Source organism: Mycteria americana, chromosome 5, assembly GCF_035582795.1.
Source record: "Mycteria americana isolate JAX WOST 10 ecotype Jacksonville Zoo and Gardens chromosome 5, USCA_MyAme_1.0, whole genome shotgun sequence".
Lineage (NCBI taxonomy): Eukaryota > Metazoa > Chordata > Aves > Ciconiiformes > Ciconiidae > Mycteria > Mycteria americana.
This window is the reverse complement of record NC_134369.1, coordinates 61,249,780-61,266,093: the sequence shown is the minus strand read 5'-3', so window position 1 is coordinate 61,266,093 and position 16,314 is coordinate 61,249,780. Positions and strand designations below refer to the sequence as shown.

Here is a 16,314-nt window from a genome sequence, read left to right as displayed (position 1 = left end):
TGAGTAAAGGGAAAGTTCCTTTTGCGAAGTAGTCACAGACTAGATGGTTTCTCGGACTGTGCAATAAAGGAAGACATGCTCACTTGCAGGAGATCAGTGTGTATTGCACCTGGACCACAAATGAGAGTGTCACAGACTTCATGCTTCGGTCATCACAGGTCTTTCAGTATTGACTGAGGCAGGAGAAAGGAAAGAGCTAAATAGGCCAGTAAAGGAAGAAGGCAGTATTGCTATTTTCCCCAACCAGTAAGCACATATTTGTAGTATATTAAAAATTTTGCATGTTTTGTTTTTACATTTCTTACACATTTTTTGATTAAGGAACCTAGATGGCTTCCTCAGAGAATATGAAGAATAAGTAGATATAAAATGTATTTGAAGAGTTTGCACACCTAGATTTTCCCACCTCTTAGTATATTGTCAGCATGCGAGACTGAATGAGTGATAGTTTTATGCTGCTGCAGCAAGACCTGATACTACCTTGCTGCCCAGGCTGGTAGGAAAGTATTACCAGAAATTGACTGAAATCAAGAGATGCAGAAGAAAATACATTAAGGAAGGCATGGAAATCACAATGTCTTAACACCATTGCTGGTCCCAAAGGCTAGAAAGATTTTACTGAATTGGATGGGCTGCTACAGCCTCTGTCTAAAGCAAATGGGAAATTACAAACTCAAATTTAAATGAATATTAGAGACTTAGTGGACAAGGTTATGCAAAAGTTGGAATATGTGTGGAGGCTGCAGTCATGATGGAAGAGTTTCTGTGCAAAGGAGAAGAAGGTGTTGACAGGTTGGTGTTGCCCAACTATAAGTGTTGTATAAGCCTGGAGAAATTATCCCTATGATTTAAAAATATGAATAATAAATGAACTACAGATACTAGTGTGGACAATAATGAATCTGGACAAATTTACTACTGCAAAACCAATGTTTGATTACTAAGATTATTTGGTAAATGAATGGCCTATTGGGGTCATCAAACAACAAAATTAGATGAATTGTGGTTTAAATGTCAAACGGGTTTTTTTTGGTTTAGATCATCTAATGTAACTGTGATGAAGTTCTGTTATGACAGGGGGAACTTTTTCTCCTCCATTGTGGACAATGGAAGAGAAAACAGAAAAGAAAGCAGAAAACCTGTTTGGAAGGGTAGGGGGAACTCTTGGCTTGTATGAATTTTCTCTGTCTTACACTTAACTGCTGATGCAAGCTGAGATCGGAAGTGCTGCAGATCTTCAAGCAGGTAGTTTCCACTTAATTTAGTGCATTAACCTAGCTATCCACTGGGTGGAGACGGCAGACAAACTTCCTATTAGGTATTTTGCTATAAAAATGATGGGTGGAAAGAAGCCAAAGGTCTAGAAAAGTAACTAAAGAGACATGGTGGAACTGCATAGGAGGCTGGGGCTGGAGGTGAAAGTGGACAAGATTCAGAAGCAAACCAGTTTTTAGTTCTCACTTGTGCTTTTTACTCTAGAAAGATAGAGCAATAGGATATGAGTGCGTTGTAGAAAGTTTAATTCTATCAAAGCATCTGATGTTTATCTCATGTCTAAGACTGATGCAGCTGTAGGAAATCTCATGTGTTGGCTGAATGCCATGACCTTAACCAGAGGGTTTTCAGACTGCAATGCTGAATTTAAACCTATCTGTCTCATCCACTCAGTAATAATTTGTGAAGTGCTGGTTTTCCCTGGAGACCTGTCACCTTACAGGATTTGAGAAATTAAATTAGTGAAAGGAGCTTGGTAGAGCATATGTTGGTTTCATATTTTCATGAGGAGGTGAATCCTGAAGGAACACAAGCTTCTGAGCAGGAGAACGCTCAGCCTTCTTAATGGAGCAGGACTCAGTGTGAAGTTGGGAAAGTGTCAACGAGGATGAGTTTTGGTACACAAAGTAAGGAATGATCGTATCAATCCAGAAAGCGAAGGAAACTACCATGCTCTGACAGGCTCTTCAAACTAGTAAGCGAGGCCAGCCTTTACTGAACTGTGAGAATATTACACAAGATTCATCCTGCATTTCTACTCCTAACTGCTTGAGTCACTGAAGGTATGTCTACTCAGGGTTTGGCAGGCAGATATGAGCTCACTCTGTCCATGCTCCAAGCTGGCTGGATGAAAGCTGGCTCCGAGTGGGAAACTGTGTAACCATCATTAGCATGTGGCTGAGCTTGAACTAATAAGTCCTGCTGGGAAGCAGAATATATTAGTTTAGGATCAGCATTACACGGCTGAAGTTACATGACTTTAGGATTAGAGGTAGCTTCTATCTGGGCATCTTGGAGCACTTGCAGAGGGAATTGCATCTGCTTGCAGATCTGCCATGGAAGCGCACCCTGAATATGTTAGAAGGATTGGCCAGGTATGGTGATCTGGAAAAATGGTGCCCAAAATGCTTCCCATTCCTTTTAAAAAAACCTTGAATAAAAATCCAGTGCCAAACTCCAGCTTTAACAAACAATCTGCTTTCAGATGCTTTCTGTCAGGTCTGAGGCTTGATGTATGGTAATGTTAGAGGGAAAGATTTAAAACTGTATGTTTGAATGGAAACTCAAGTAGTCAGTGGGAAGGACTGTGCAGCCATAACAAATGAGCACCTTGCAATAATATCTGCCTGAATTAAATGTCACTCCCTATACAGTCCATTACACAAGCCACTTGCTCCCTTGTTTACAATGAATGGAAAGTGCTAATGACAGCTTATTTATCTGATGTTCCAGACTCCTAGGTTGCTTAGGTACTTTTGAAGATATTCTCCTTCAAATTACTTTCTGTAATTCATTTCCATGCCTCTGATTTTTGGAAAAAAACTGTTTCTAAATAAAATTCATGGGCATTTAAACAATTATTTTGTCCTTAGCCTCAGGAGTCCATTAGTTGCTATGTTCTTGAAGCAAATTAAAACAATGTATTCTGTAGGATATAAAACTATTCCTAACTGTGGCAGTGGATCAGTGCAGTCATTAGATTAATACCAACTATTATCATCCAGGATGCTCATCTGGTTTTGCTGAGCTTTGTTAACAAAATGGAAATGTATGATTAAAGTCATCCTGTCTGTCCCTCTAAAGTTGTGCCTGTGAATGAGTCACTGTTTTACAAATGGGTGTTGCCAGACACTGATATTGAATACGGCTCCAGCCGTCAGAGCTCTGGGTCCAGCACTGCATTCTTGGAGTCCAGATTGGAACACTGAAATTCCCATTGAAATCTGTGGGAATTCTGCGTGGTCAAAGCCCAGCTACCTTTACGGCTGGCTGTGGCAGCTGAGAGAGGGATGTAGCTCTATGCAGTAGGCACGTAACAGCTTGGGGACTCAATGTGAATTTCATGCATCTCTTCAGTTAGTCACTTGAAACCCAAGATGGAATTAAGGATACCACATTCCACTTAAGCTTTGTTTGTTTGAGGTCAGTTGAGTGCCCTCTGCTGTCTCTGGACGTGACACCTCCTGCTCCACTGGCAAAGTTTCGGCTGTGGTTTCCGTGCTCACTGGGCACAAGAACTATTTGCACAGAGCAAGCCCCAGTGTGTCAGTCGGCTTGCCTGCCCTGCCCGCTGCAGTGGCCCTGGCTGGCTGCATGAAGAGTGGAATGTGCTTCAACCTTTTGGCAGATACATAGCTGTTTGCATGCCCCAAAGTAAATAGCTCCCAAAGATCTTCGGGTGGAGCTGCTCACAGAAAGCTGTGTCTTATGGGCAAGGTTGACCCAATAGTTAATTTAGCTTGTTTGCTTCACATATGAGATAGGGTTTGAATAGTCCTGGCCTCGGGGAATTTCACATCTGGATTCAAACTCTTTATGGCTACTGTCCCCTAATCTGTGCCATGGGCTGTTCCCAAGTCCTAGTTCTGTACTTTTCCAAGCTTTGTGTTTCATGTCATCCCCTCAGGGGCATTTGTAAAAGAGGGAGGGCCAGACTGGTAGTTGTAAGAAAGAGAAGTATCATCACTGACGTCAATGCAGCTCTGCCACTTCACATTTGCAAGGGATCAGGCCCGTCTACCAGTGTCGCAGTCTGCTGGGAAGGAGGGGAGGCAGCCTGAGAAGTGTTGGGTTTGCACTTCACCAAGTGACAAACAGAGAGTCTGAGCACAGTAGCCAGCCTGTATAAAACAGGCTGTTGGAGAGACAGCTCTGTGTGGAGGCTTGAGGCTCGAGTCTTGATTTACTCCTGGTCATTGTCCTGATATTCCATGGCTTTAAGACAATTTAAAAAAAACTTAAAATATGGACTTCTGTGAGGGTAATTGGCTGAGACCCCTTGTGTGGTTTCTGGGTGGTCTCATGTGGCATAGGAGGCCAGTTGTGAGCATAACTGTTTTTGTGCAGTTGGGTAAGGCTGTAGTGGAAAATCCAAGGCTGGTTACTCTGTGTTACCAAAAGTATGGCTACAAATATGTTTGAAGTAATTTAAAGCTTCCAAATCCTTTACCCATCTTAGGATATTTTAATATTTTTGAAAGCATGGGTTTAAGGAAATAATCCTGAACTGAAAGGAAGGGAGACTGAAAGCTCTGAGTAAAGCAGAAGAGAGACAGGGTTTTCTCGGGTGCAAAGGGGAGTAGAGGAGGGGGGCCTCTTGGTAACAACACACCCTTTCAGAGATCCACTAGTGCTGTTCCCAGAACTCTGCCTGTTTGGTGCATTTCTTGTCCTGTGCTTTTGCTCATCTGGACAGTTTCTCCAGAAATCAGCGCTTGGGAACACATAAGAAGTAATTCTCTTTGCCAGGTAAATGGGAACAATAGTGGAGTGGGAAAGAATGAATCACTGCCATTAACAAGAAAACTAGGGTTGCTCTCATCATCGACACAATGCAGTGTCTATTCTCAAATGTCAGGGCTAATAACTCACCATTTACAAATTAGATTTAACCCCCTCCCACACAAACCCACATAGTCCTTGCTAGCCTTCAAGCTTAGGTCATAGCTGCCTTTCTCTGAGGGCCACCAATAAAACCTTCAAAGTATATCTCCTCCAGACAGTCTGGCTGCTTTCAAGATCAAATACTCCTCCCCTTTTCCCTTTGGATTTTGTTTTAGTTACAGCTACATAACTGAAAAATGTGGAAATGTCTTTGAAAGCCCATCTAAGGCCCTAATTACCCTTAATGTAAGAGGACCATTATCGTCTGCAGATGAAATGAATAATACAACAAGTAAGAAAGATTCCAAAGTTTTGGTTACCTTAATAAATTCCTAAACGTGAAGGAATTCACAGATCTTTATCCAATGCAACTAGAAATTATTAATGCAGGTGGGAGTATCAAAAGCTTGAGTGTTTCAGCTGGCATCTTACAACATCTTCTGTTGAGACAGTATTTTTCATCCAGTGTACTGAGGGATTGTAACTATAGCTGCCCAGAAAAGATGTAACAAGGATGTCAGTTTCCTAGATAACCATCATGTAGGTGTAGAACATGAGATGCTGCTAATTTCAGATGCTCATCAGGATATTAATAGCCTCCTTACTTTGAAAGTAGTGGGTTTGTTTGAATTTCTGGTCCTGAAATACAGGAAACATTCAGGATATGTTTTTCAACCAGGATGGGTTTAAAGTGAAGTTGAAACAGGTAACTGGAAAAAAGGACACAGAAACAAACTTGGGACTGATTAGTAAAGTCCATTTAACAGATTCTGCTTGCCCAGTCCAACGCAAGCAGTTTTTTATTAATTAATAAATCATTATCTCTTTCTCTGCAGATTGAGAATTCTTCAAAGTGGTTTACATGCAGTTCTTAGCACAGCTTCTTGCTGGGGGTATGTGCTCTGTGTGTGGGATCTATCAGCAGCCTGGCTACCTCTGTGTGATCTTGGGTAAGGCCTGGATAAAAATCAAAGGCCAGATTGTTCTGTTTTACCAAATGTGTTGCCTGGGGCCTGCTAATTAATAGAATGTCTAGGAATGTCATACATCTATTGAAAAAAAAAGTGTCACTTGAAGATTGCTATTGTTTTAATTGAATGTTGTCATTTTCACAGTGACCGATATCTCAGCCTACCAGTCTTTTTGAAAGAGCAAACTGGAACATGGGAAAACAGGCCACTCATAGGGAAACACTGTCTGGTTTTAAGTTATTTTTTAACATAGGTCTCACAGAGCCATAAATGCTCCCACATGTTGACTAGGGGCCTTATCCTGAAATCCAAACTTGTGTTTCATTCTTATGAGTTATTCCATCATAAGTCATTGCTGGAGGCAGATTGTAAACAGGGGTTACAGAATTGGCCTGATTTTGACCAAGCAATAGAGCATAACTCTGGGAACGTTGGTGGAGATATGGCACTTAGTAACATGGGCAGACCAGCTGAAACTCCGAGGTTGTGCATGGTGGTAGGCATGCAGGATTGTCTACCAGTAAGTGTTTGCAGGATTGGATGGTAGGTGGTCCTACTTTATTTGCTGTTTTAACAGAAGTCTGGTACTTGTTATGGAGTGAGTTAGTTCCTCTGGGAAAGGTGGGTGTAACTTGTCAGGACATGAAGGATAACTAACCTCAGACATTTGGGAAGTTGTGTTTGTGTGTGTGTGTTTTGATGCATATGATTTTGTTATGTAAAATAGTGAGGCTCACCCCCTTCTCTGCCTGATCGTGCCCTCTTGTGGGTTTCTGCACAGTTCTTTTGAAGGAGAAGGGTAGCTCATATGATGAGGTGAGAAAGAAGATGAATGGAAATAGAAACCAGGAGGAATCAGATCTTCAGCTGAATAGTTATAAGGGCTTCTAGCATTCAAAAATTTTTTGTCCTGTGTCTATATGGGAAAAATAAACATTATCTAAAGGTTACATCTTGATTTTTACAGAATAATTTGTCTACGATTTAATTGTGCATGATGAGAGACATTTTGTATGAATCCCACTGTAAGTATTCCTCAAATTCATCCCCATGCTGTCAGAAGGAGCTAAATTCCTTCTTTTTCTTCTCTGTGTGGCTCTTGGATTGGCAGCTGGTTTTCATATGATTTGGTTCTATCAGTGCGTTACGACAAAGGTGTGTGCTTTGAGCCATGGGTTTAATTTTGAAGGTTTCTTATGTCGAAAACTCCCTCAGTTGGCAAATGGATCATTCAGTGCTAGATTTTCTGGGAACCCAGCAAAGATGGAGGTGGAAAGAAGCAATGGGGAGTGAGGGGGAGTATCTTTTTGTCTGTCAAATACAGTTGTAGAATCTCTGCAACACTGTGCTTTAAGTACAGTATGCTGGTCTTGGCTTTTATGAGAGTTCTGGAAGAGTTTTGTGCACTGCACAGTCTGATTGACAAAGAGGTTTTCTGTCCTCGCATGACCTTCTTTTAATTTAAAAAAAATTCAATAAAAGTTCAGCCACACAGCAAGGGATGAATTTAAAGACTGCACACCATGTGACAATGGTAAAACTTTCATAATAGCCGTCATATTTGTTGGTTTAAAAATCAACTTCATTGTCATAGTTAATAGTTTGCAGCTGCTGTAGAACAGAGGCAAATTGCTATGTATGTGTCAGTCTTAAACACAAGTAAGATCCACTGACTAGGACGACTTGGTTAGTTTTTCCTATCTATTGGTACTATTGCTGATCATCATCTCTACGCGATGAGAGGAATTCATTGCCACATTTCAGCACTGCTGAGCTGACTATGTGATCTTGCAAGTAAAATAAACTTCTTTTCAGTGGCCTGCCAAAGTATACTCCATGACATCCCGTTAAAAAGGCTTACAGGGTCGTGTATAAGTAGGTGCAGTCCCCCTGCAAAGCTATGGGATATCATCAGCATTGATTTAACTAATGAAGGTAAGTTACATGAAAAGTGTTAAAGAATCAGAATTTATCACCTGATGTGAAGCTCAGGAGTAAAAGAAGCCTTGTTGGAAGGTCACCAAGTAAGTTCTCTGCCAACTTATAACTTATGAAAAGTCTTTGTAATTTGTACCAAGTTCATATCAGGTGGAAATGGGAAGTAGATGGAACAATCCCTCTCCATCATGCTGGTGATGTGCAGAAGGTGTGTAAGGTCAGAATGTTCCAGTGGCCAAAGTGTAGCAGCAGGCTGAGGGCAAGCAGAGGAGTATGTGAAGTGCCTGCTGGCTATCCTGGACTGGGGGCCATCCAAGAAAGCCTCCCTAAGGTATTGAGAGTTGTGGCAACTGCAGGGAATTATGTCTAAAGGGGTGTGTTGTGCCTTTAGGCTGAGCAAATATAGTGTTATTTAGATTTAGGAAGATTTTACTTTACTTTTCCTCCTCCATGCTGTATCTGCTGTTAGAGCAGAACTGAGCTTAAACTGTGGATCTAAAGCTGCAGACTAAAATGTGAGGGGTATCCCTTTTGAGTTACCTCAGAAGGACCATGGTTCTTTAAAGCAGAGCATCCCTTGGTGTTTTAGGCACCTGCCTCTGTGTGAAGAAGTCAGGGAGCTCAATGAGTGCAGGTCAGGCTGTCCAGGATGGTGTGTTCTCATGGCTGAAGCTCAGTTTTTCCTTCAGGAAAGCAAACAGTAGAGGAGCAAGCAAGGTTTAATGACTGAGCTTACAAGAAGACAGCACTTTTAATGCTGAAGTCAAAGACTCAGAGCCCAAAGGGTGGGAAAATTTCCCCAGGGAAGAGACAGCCCACACAGTCCTGCACTGGATTACTGTCAGTGCTATTTCACTTACTTGGGTGAGGTTTCTGGTGTGTTTCGTGGGACAGAACCTGACCCTCAGGTCTCATTTACAATTCAGAGAACTTCAGTTTGGCATTTCTGTGCACATTGTGTAATTGCAATAATTTCAACTCTTGTTATCCCTTCAAGCTTGGTTATTTTGTCAATGTGCTAGTTTGTTTTATTCACATAGAGACCATGACTAGCACTGAAGTCTAAAGTAAATACATGGGATCTCTAGTTAATTTGTGCTTTCTTTTTTTCCCTGCCTTCTGTCTTTCCTGGTTTGTGGAGGTTACTTTGTTTTACAAACGAATGGAAGTGTGTACCATAAGATGAGTGGAACCTTCGAAACACCCTGTTCAGCTTGTATAGGGCTCTAGAAGAGTGGCTCTGTGGAGTCTGGAAATGCTTAAAGAATAGGTACCTCCCCCCATTCCTTAACTATTCCCCATCCTCTTGATGGAGTTTCCTAGCCCTGAGGAGGGAGGGACATCTGGACTGAGCCCAGGTAATTTTTCAGCCAATTCACAATTAGATCAAATGTCCTTTCCTCAGCAAGAGTGATGAGGGAAGGGAGATAGACTCCTCCTGTTAGAAAAGGTGGGACAGGTGTCTGGAAGATAACAGCTGTAGATATGTTGGAACTATTCCTTTTGTATTAGAGCTGCCTGTATTTTTCTGCCTCTTAGGTTAGAGCATCTTGCAGGTTTTTGACCAATAGTTTTCTGTCTCTGAGATCCCTGACTGTTTCCTGAAGATTGTTGACAACCAGGCATGTTGCTTTCCCTTGCTGGAAGTTATTCCTTTCTGAAGGAGACTTCTTCATCTGAGCCTACAAGAGCAGTAGGCCTCTGTGATTAGAGAAAGAGGGTGGATTTTATCTAACTAAATGTAAATGCATCTGAAATGTAAAGGTCTGCTGTTATGGTAGTCCCTGAGCATCCTTTTATGATCTGTGGATATGCAGTCAATATAGTCAATGGTCTGTAGGTACCAGCTCTACTTATCCTAAAGCAGATGTGTAAAATGTCAGATGGACTCTGTCCATAACAGTGCCTGTATCTATTGACTAGATGGGGGACTGAGGCAAGACAAACGCCCCCAGATTCTCTGTCTTCTTCTCACAGTGGTGAAGCAGTTTACAGAGGTGGTGGTCTGTATTTCGTCTTCCTTCTGAGGTTGCCTTCCTTCTCTCCTCTAAACATTGACAGGACTTTTCAGGGCAGGCATGAAATAAGTCTGTTGAATATAAATTTTGATTTTTCTTGTTGTAGCTTTGCCTGGGACAGCACATAATCTACTGACATTTTGGAACTCCAGGAGAAAAACAGAATGTTTCCACCAGCAAAGGTCTCTTGAAATTGTTGAAAGCGGACTGGAACGGTCCTGGTTCTTGCATTTTCTTTTCTTAAGGTATTTTCCCTCCTATCTGATTTCCAAAGAGGATTCTGATTTTCGTTTCACATTGTCGCACCTCTGTGTCATTTTTGACGTTGGCCAGAAATGAGAAGCCTTGAGTTGGAAAGGTGTCATCAAAACAATGACTAGATATACTTCAAAGAAAGGTTTATTATTTGGCTTGCTGCCGCTGAGAGCTGCTAATTACCAAGCAATTATGACCAGACATAATTTTTCACTGTCTAAAGCTGCCTCTTGGGTTTAATATCTGATGGAAAACAAAAGGCAGAAAATTTTTGAGGCATTCAAAAAAGGCCAAGAGATGTATAAATATTTCCTCAGGGCATCCTTTGCTACCTTGGACTTCAAGGCCAGGAGTTTGGCTATCATTGCCTCCTTAGAAAGCATTCTTGGCTCCAGTAGTCTGATCCATCTTTTCTGTCCTGGCTTCTCAAATAATCAAATCATAAAAGTAGTTACAGATGCAAAAGTACATTTTGCATCTGTAACTCCTGTGATCTTTGGATGCTTCAGGAGTCAAAACTCCACATGGATTTGCCACAGCTGAGGGCTCTGTGTTTGACTCAAAAATCCTTTTGCACACAAATTAGAGGGCAACCAGTGCAAAACAATGTGGTTATAATGCATTAACTAAGCAGGAAGCATGGAGATCAGTCTCTGCTCTGTCAGGAAACAATTTGTCTGTGGAAATGGCATGGCACAGTGCTTGGGAAGACAATGCTGCGAGCAATGTTCAGTAGGCTGGCTGCTCAAGAAGGTCCTACAGGGGCACTGTCAGTGAATCAATAGGCCTGATTTATCACTGTATTATATTAATTCTACCCCAGGGTGACTCCATTCAAGTCAGTAAATTTATCCTAGGGTAAAACTGGGGAAAAACAGTGCCTCATCCCTCTTGCTTTCTGCATGAACTGCTTCCACAGAGCCACATCAATACTTTCAGTTCTGTCCTCTTCAGGGCCCAGCTGTGACAAGGTGGGAGCTGGAAGCCTCTCAGCATTACTGAGAGGAGTTGGGGTATAATCCTGGTACTGGCAGAAATTTCTGAACCCCAGGTTTGCCAGCTAATCCTTAAAAATGGTTTCTGATGAAGATACATGACTCTTACAGTGTGGTTCTCGAGAAGTAAGGCACTTTGAAAACAGGATTTACTGTTGGGATGGAACACCAGAGGCTGTCACACTACTAAACTGAGAATAAACAGAGAAGAAGGCCTGCATGAGAATGCCATGGAAGTGGGTATAAACGAGGGAGGGAATAAACTCTTGCCTCCAAACAAAGAGTTTGGCATTTGCCTGTAACAACATGCAGGTGCTTTGCCAGCATGAAGAATAGGATTGAGAACTGGAAATCTACATCTCCATGTTCATCTTTCAGCAGGCTTCCAAGCATACACATTTTCATTCAAAATCACTACCAAGCTGTTTATTATAGATCTGTGCCAACTGCACTGTTTTATGTAGCCGTCTAAGCCAAATCATTGTGACCTGATGTGACTCAGTTTTTTTCAGAATTCTCATTTTCTTCAGTTCAAAGTGAAACACTGGGAAAAGTATTGGAATGGATCTGAAAACAGTGCAGCATTCTTATGCAGAGGCAAGAGTGCCATTCAGGCAAACACTAGAAGAAAATCTGTCTCGGATGTGTTTTTCAAAATGAGTCTGAAATGTTCATTGGAAAAAAATCAGGAATCTTAGACTTAAGTGAACTAATTCACGTGCTCTGATTTTGCCTATATCTGTGGTATTGGGAAGTCAAATAATAGATTCTAAGTGCTCTGTTCCTGAAATTTCAGTTCACTTTTTGTTATCTGTATGTGCTTTTATTTAAGAGCGTATGTTAAATCTGTTTTTTACTCTGTTTTTTTTCTCCATCTTTCTCTTTCTTCTTCTCCATTTTTCTCTGAATATAAATCTTATACCTCTACCTGTTAGAGATATGGAGAAGAATTAAGTGAAAAAGGTCCTTTTTTGGTCAAATATGCTACTGTTTTTCTTGGATGATAGAATATCCCTTATTTATATATTCAGCTGTTTAGATATGTTCTCACAAATACATAATACATGATTATGCATTTTATTCTTGTTTCCTCAAATACTACTGAACAAATCAACAGTAAAATTTTCTAAAGTTCTTCAAATTGTGGTCAAATGCTTTCAGGCTCATAAATCCTCTTGGTCAGTTTAAGATGTTTTGATACTTAGTTGAAATTTGTCACCATCCTTCTCTTAAGTACCTCTATCCTGGTTTTAGCTTCATCTGAGATTGAATGGAACATTTTAGCATTGTCAGAATTTATAATCAGCAGTTCATTTTATGTGCAACATCCCTTACCAGTGCTGCTGGGTTGATTTCTTTTTCAGAGGTTCCCACTACAACAGATGCAAATAAAAATGGCTGTTTTTTCCCATGCCAGCCTGAGAGCTGGGTTTTTTTTTTAAATACAGTAGTTGATGAGAGACTTCCTTCTGATGAAATTAGATTCAATAGCATAGTTGATGAAATAAGGAGGAGGAGATTACCTGAAATGACCTTTCAGCCTGAATCTTTATTTGAATGAGAAAAAGATTTTTTTGAATGTACTTCCAGATAGTATCTACATTTCTTAGAAACTTGCAGGGCTTTTTGTGGGAAACCCCCAAACTATTTTTGTGTGGCTTTGGCCAAAAATACTTGGTTTTCTCTTACCAAATTTCAAAAAGGTTGAATAGTTGGCTTTTCTGAAGGAAAGGCAATACTTTCCATAACGAAAAATCCCCATTTTCTTTCTAGCACTGCTTTTTTTCACATTTCTGACAAGCAAAAGAGTACAAAAGTACCTGGAAGTACAGCTGTTGTATCATGAAATTTTGAAGTAAAATTAAGATTTACATTCTTTGAGTTTTTATCTGCTGCAGTACCAATCAGTGTCAATATACTAGGCTCACACTTCCACTTAAGTCCAAGCGCAGATTAGTGTTTCTGCCACTGCATCATTGCAAATACCATTATGGCTTATTGCCAATGATGCCAGTCACTGAGGAATAGAGGCTGTGGTTGCCTAAACAGCCACTACTATTCCCAAAAGGGGTCAGCTGCCCTTTTCATACCCCTCCCTTGTGATTGCTTGAGTGTTCATGTAGGTGCAAAAGGTGTCAGATGAGGAAATTTGCCAAGTGAAAACTAATAACTAGAAAAAAGGAAAGTTAACGTGGGCATGAGGGAGCGGCATCAACAGGTAACAGAGACCATGTATTTTGGTTGAAATATGAATTCATATTGCTTTGAAATTGCAGTGCAGTGGTGTTATGTGCATGAGATTATGCAGTCTTCATGCCACAGTGAATTGCAGATGTTCATTTGCACGGGGCAGTTCTGTTTGAAAACATGGTTTGGACTATCCCTGCTGGATAGTGTGTTTTATGGGATGTTTCAGCAGGTCAGCATAAAATGACAACCCTGATCCTGAATCTTACTCTTGGGTGAGTGAAAGAGGTTGTGAAGTTGAGGGTACAGATGTGTACCTTCCACCTAGATTTCTGCCTTCTAAAGTCCTTCAGTTCCTGTAGAGGCTGCCTGGACTTTTTTTTGCCAGTCTGTGTTGCACTTCCTAGGCAGACGGAGCGGGTGCTCAGGTGCTTTTTTTCTTATTCTTGTCTCAGTAGATTGTGGGGATACTTTTACAGAGCCTGAAACTGCTTTGCAGAAGGTTAGAGTACAATATTGCTGCTATTCTGCCTGCTCCTTATTTTAAACCAAGGGATTGAATCCCCTGACTTCCCTAAATCAAGGCTGGAGCCTTCAGTTATGACTGAAATGAAGATGAAGGCTTAAATGCAGGGATTAGATAGTTAAGCTGTGGGTTTAGAAAATACCCATTTTTGCCATCAGATAATTTCGTGATATTTCTGTAAAGAAGGCTCTTCAACAAAAACTGGAAGAAATTCAGCAGTGAGGAATTCCAGCAGTGAGAACTTGAGATGTTTGGGAAATCAGGAGCAAACTGAAACTGAGGTCTTAGAAATGGTGGTATTTTTTTTTCTGGTGCCAAAAAGCAAGCCAAGTTATTTTGTCCTGAATAATCTGTAGATTTAATCTCTCTTGAAGTGCCCAAGGGGTCTCTGACAGAGTTTTGGAATCTGTGGTTCTACTTGGTGCTGTGTTTTACAGCTTCATAACAAATGTCTGAAGCCGATTTCTGCAATGGACAAAGTGGAGTTCAGTATATATTTGATCTCTTTTAATAAGTAGAAACCTTAACCATTCTGTAAACAAAGACTCAGCCCAGTGTGACTATACCTAAAAAAAAAAAAAATCTTGGATTGTGGAAGTAGCGTATCTTGTATCTTCTTCACTTATTAAAACATAAGGCCTTAATTTCAGAGCTAAGAATAAGAAAGATGACAAAGAATAAGACTGGACTGGAAACTATGCAGCCTGTGCCTAACTCCAGTGAAAATAGTTATGGTTGAGTCATTTTGATGAAAGCATGTACAGCAAAAGACCTAGAATTCAATAAATATGTGTATTTAAACATATGGAGGCAATGATTACCTGAGGAATACTTGAGAACAATATTTTAAGCTGTATAACTTTTTTCATTTACCATGAAAATGTATACTATTGTATAGATTTCCTTCCTCTTTCCCACAGTCTAAGAAATGTTGGGGCCAGAATCAGCTTATTCTCTAACTTCCCATTGGAGACTGAACATGGCATGTCTTTCTTCAAAATCCAGCCATTCTCCAGCACATCTGCCAGTAGTGGACATTGACCTTCTCTTTCCTGCTGTGGGCAGACGTCATTCGGTTCAGGAAATATCAGGGAGATGACACAGAGCTGGCTTAGCTCAGCAACAGTGACCCTACAAGACATGGCCTTGAAAATCTTACCGTGCTATAAAGTCAGGATCTCTGTTTGGACATTTTTATTGCATACAGTCTTTGGCGTGGTTAGCAAGGTTAGTGACAATTCAATCTTTGCACTTTCCTTCTCTTCTATCTATACATGGGACTAACACTAGGAAAAGCTAATGAGCATATATATAACAGATATTTTGAACTTTCGATGTCTCAGAGGTATTTAAGTAAGCAAAGGTAGGGCAAAATTTTGTGTAGAGAGGTAATGCTTTATACAAGGAGAAATCTCACATGATGAAAGCTTGTCACTTTTTTCCAACTTTTCTGTCAGTTGCTCTGGTGATATCTGCAGCAATGTAAATTCGCTATTTTTTTTGGTTACTACTAATGATTTATTAAGTTTAAAGACAGAACACAAAGTAATTTAACTATCTGCATTGTGTGGATGTTGCAATATGAGGCTATCCCGAGGGATATGCTCTTCTGGAGTCTGATACTGTGTTTTAGTTTGTGTAGCTATCATAAAAAGTATTTGGAACAAACAGCAAGAATTTTGGGACTGTGGTATTTTACTAGGAATGTACATACTTGAATGTGTATTCAGGTGAGGATGAAACATATGAACAGTGTCATGTATGTATTAGATACCCTTACTTTGGGAACTACCTGAAGTTATGTGTCTGACCCCACCATTGCCATGTGCCATCATAGAAATCCTGGTTCACTCAAGTGTTAAGTTCACTGCTATTCAGGAAACTGTTTCTTTGGATTCCATTTTCTCTGTTTTTAATAAATCTTGGTTTTGGCTAGGATCACTCTTGCCTAGGTAATTTTACAAAAATGTCTGTAGAATGCTGAGAAGCTCATCAGCTTTATGAAGACGACCTTAAGAGTTTCCAGAACTTAAACGTTCCTCTCAGTGCCAGTCATTAGACAGGAAAGAGATTATTCTGTTATGTTTTAATAAATTTTGCCTGCCATCAGGCTACAGTGAACAAATAAAAAGATGCAGAAGCCCAGAGACTAAGAGAAGGCTGAAAGATGGTGTTGGTGAGTGGCAATATAACATAAAAAAAGATGAAAAATGTCTAATTTCTGCTTGGCTGAGCACCAATAAACTCTTGCAGCACATGAGGAATGCCATCCCTTAGCCATCATGTCAGATGGAGCATTAGTCACAAAAGGAGATATGTGACTTGCTGATATATCTGCATAGTGGAAATCCTCAGAGGATTTGTTAGGATGCATCCATGGCCGGCTGGACTTGCTAGAGCTGTGTGGAACAACCAGAGCATCTTGCAGTAAGATAACTCTGGCCTGTGAAAAAGCTCAGAAATCCTGGACTCCTGTGCTGCATGTGGCATTTCAAATGTTGCAATATTTGGGTGCCAAAGTGCTTAGAAATGTTTCTATAGATTTA

The 16,314-nt window shown here is 40.6% G+C and overlaps 1 long non-coding RNA gene across 26 annotated transcripts in view; it reads left to right on the top strand.

Annotated features, from left to right (window-relative positions):
* Positions 1-16,314, top strand: part of LOC142410663 (uncharacterized) — a 292,399-nt gene that overhangs the window by 103,479 nt on the left and 172,606 nt on the right. For 23 of the 26 annotated variants that reach the window (XR_012775995.1, XR_012775989.1, XR_012775994.1 and 20 more), the window contains 2 exons: positions 9,912-10,050; positions 14,689-14,995. This is a non-coding gene — a long non-coding RNA (uncharacterized LOC142410663). Of the gene's footprint in view, positions 1-5,155; positions 5,171-5,714; positions 5,829-9,911; positions 10,051-14,688; positions 14,996-16,314 lie in introns of those variants that run through there. The other 3 variants (XR_012775979.1, XR_012775980.1, XR_012775986.1) reach the window with 3 other exon arrangements.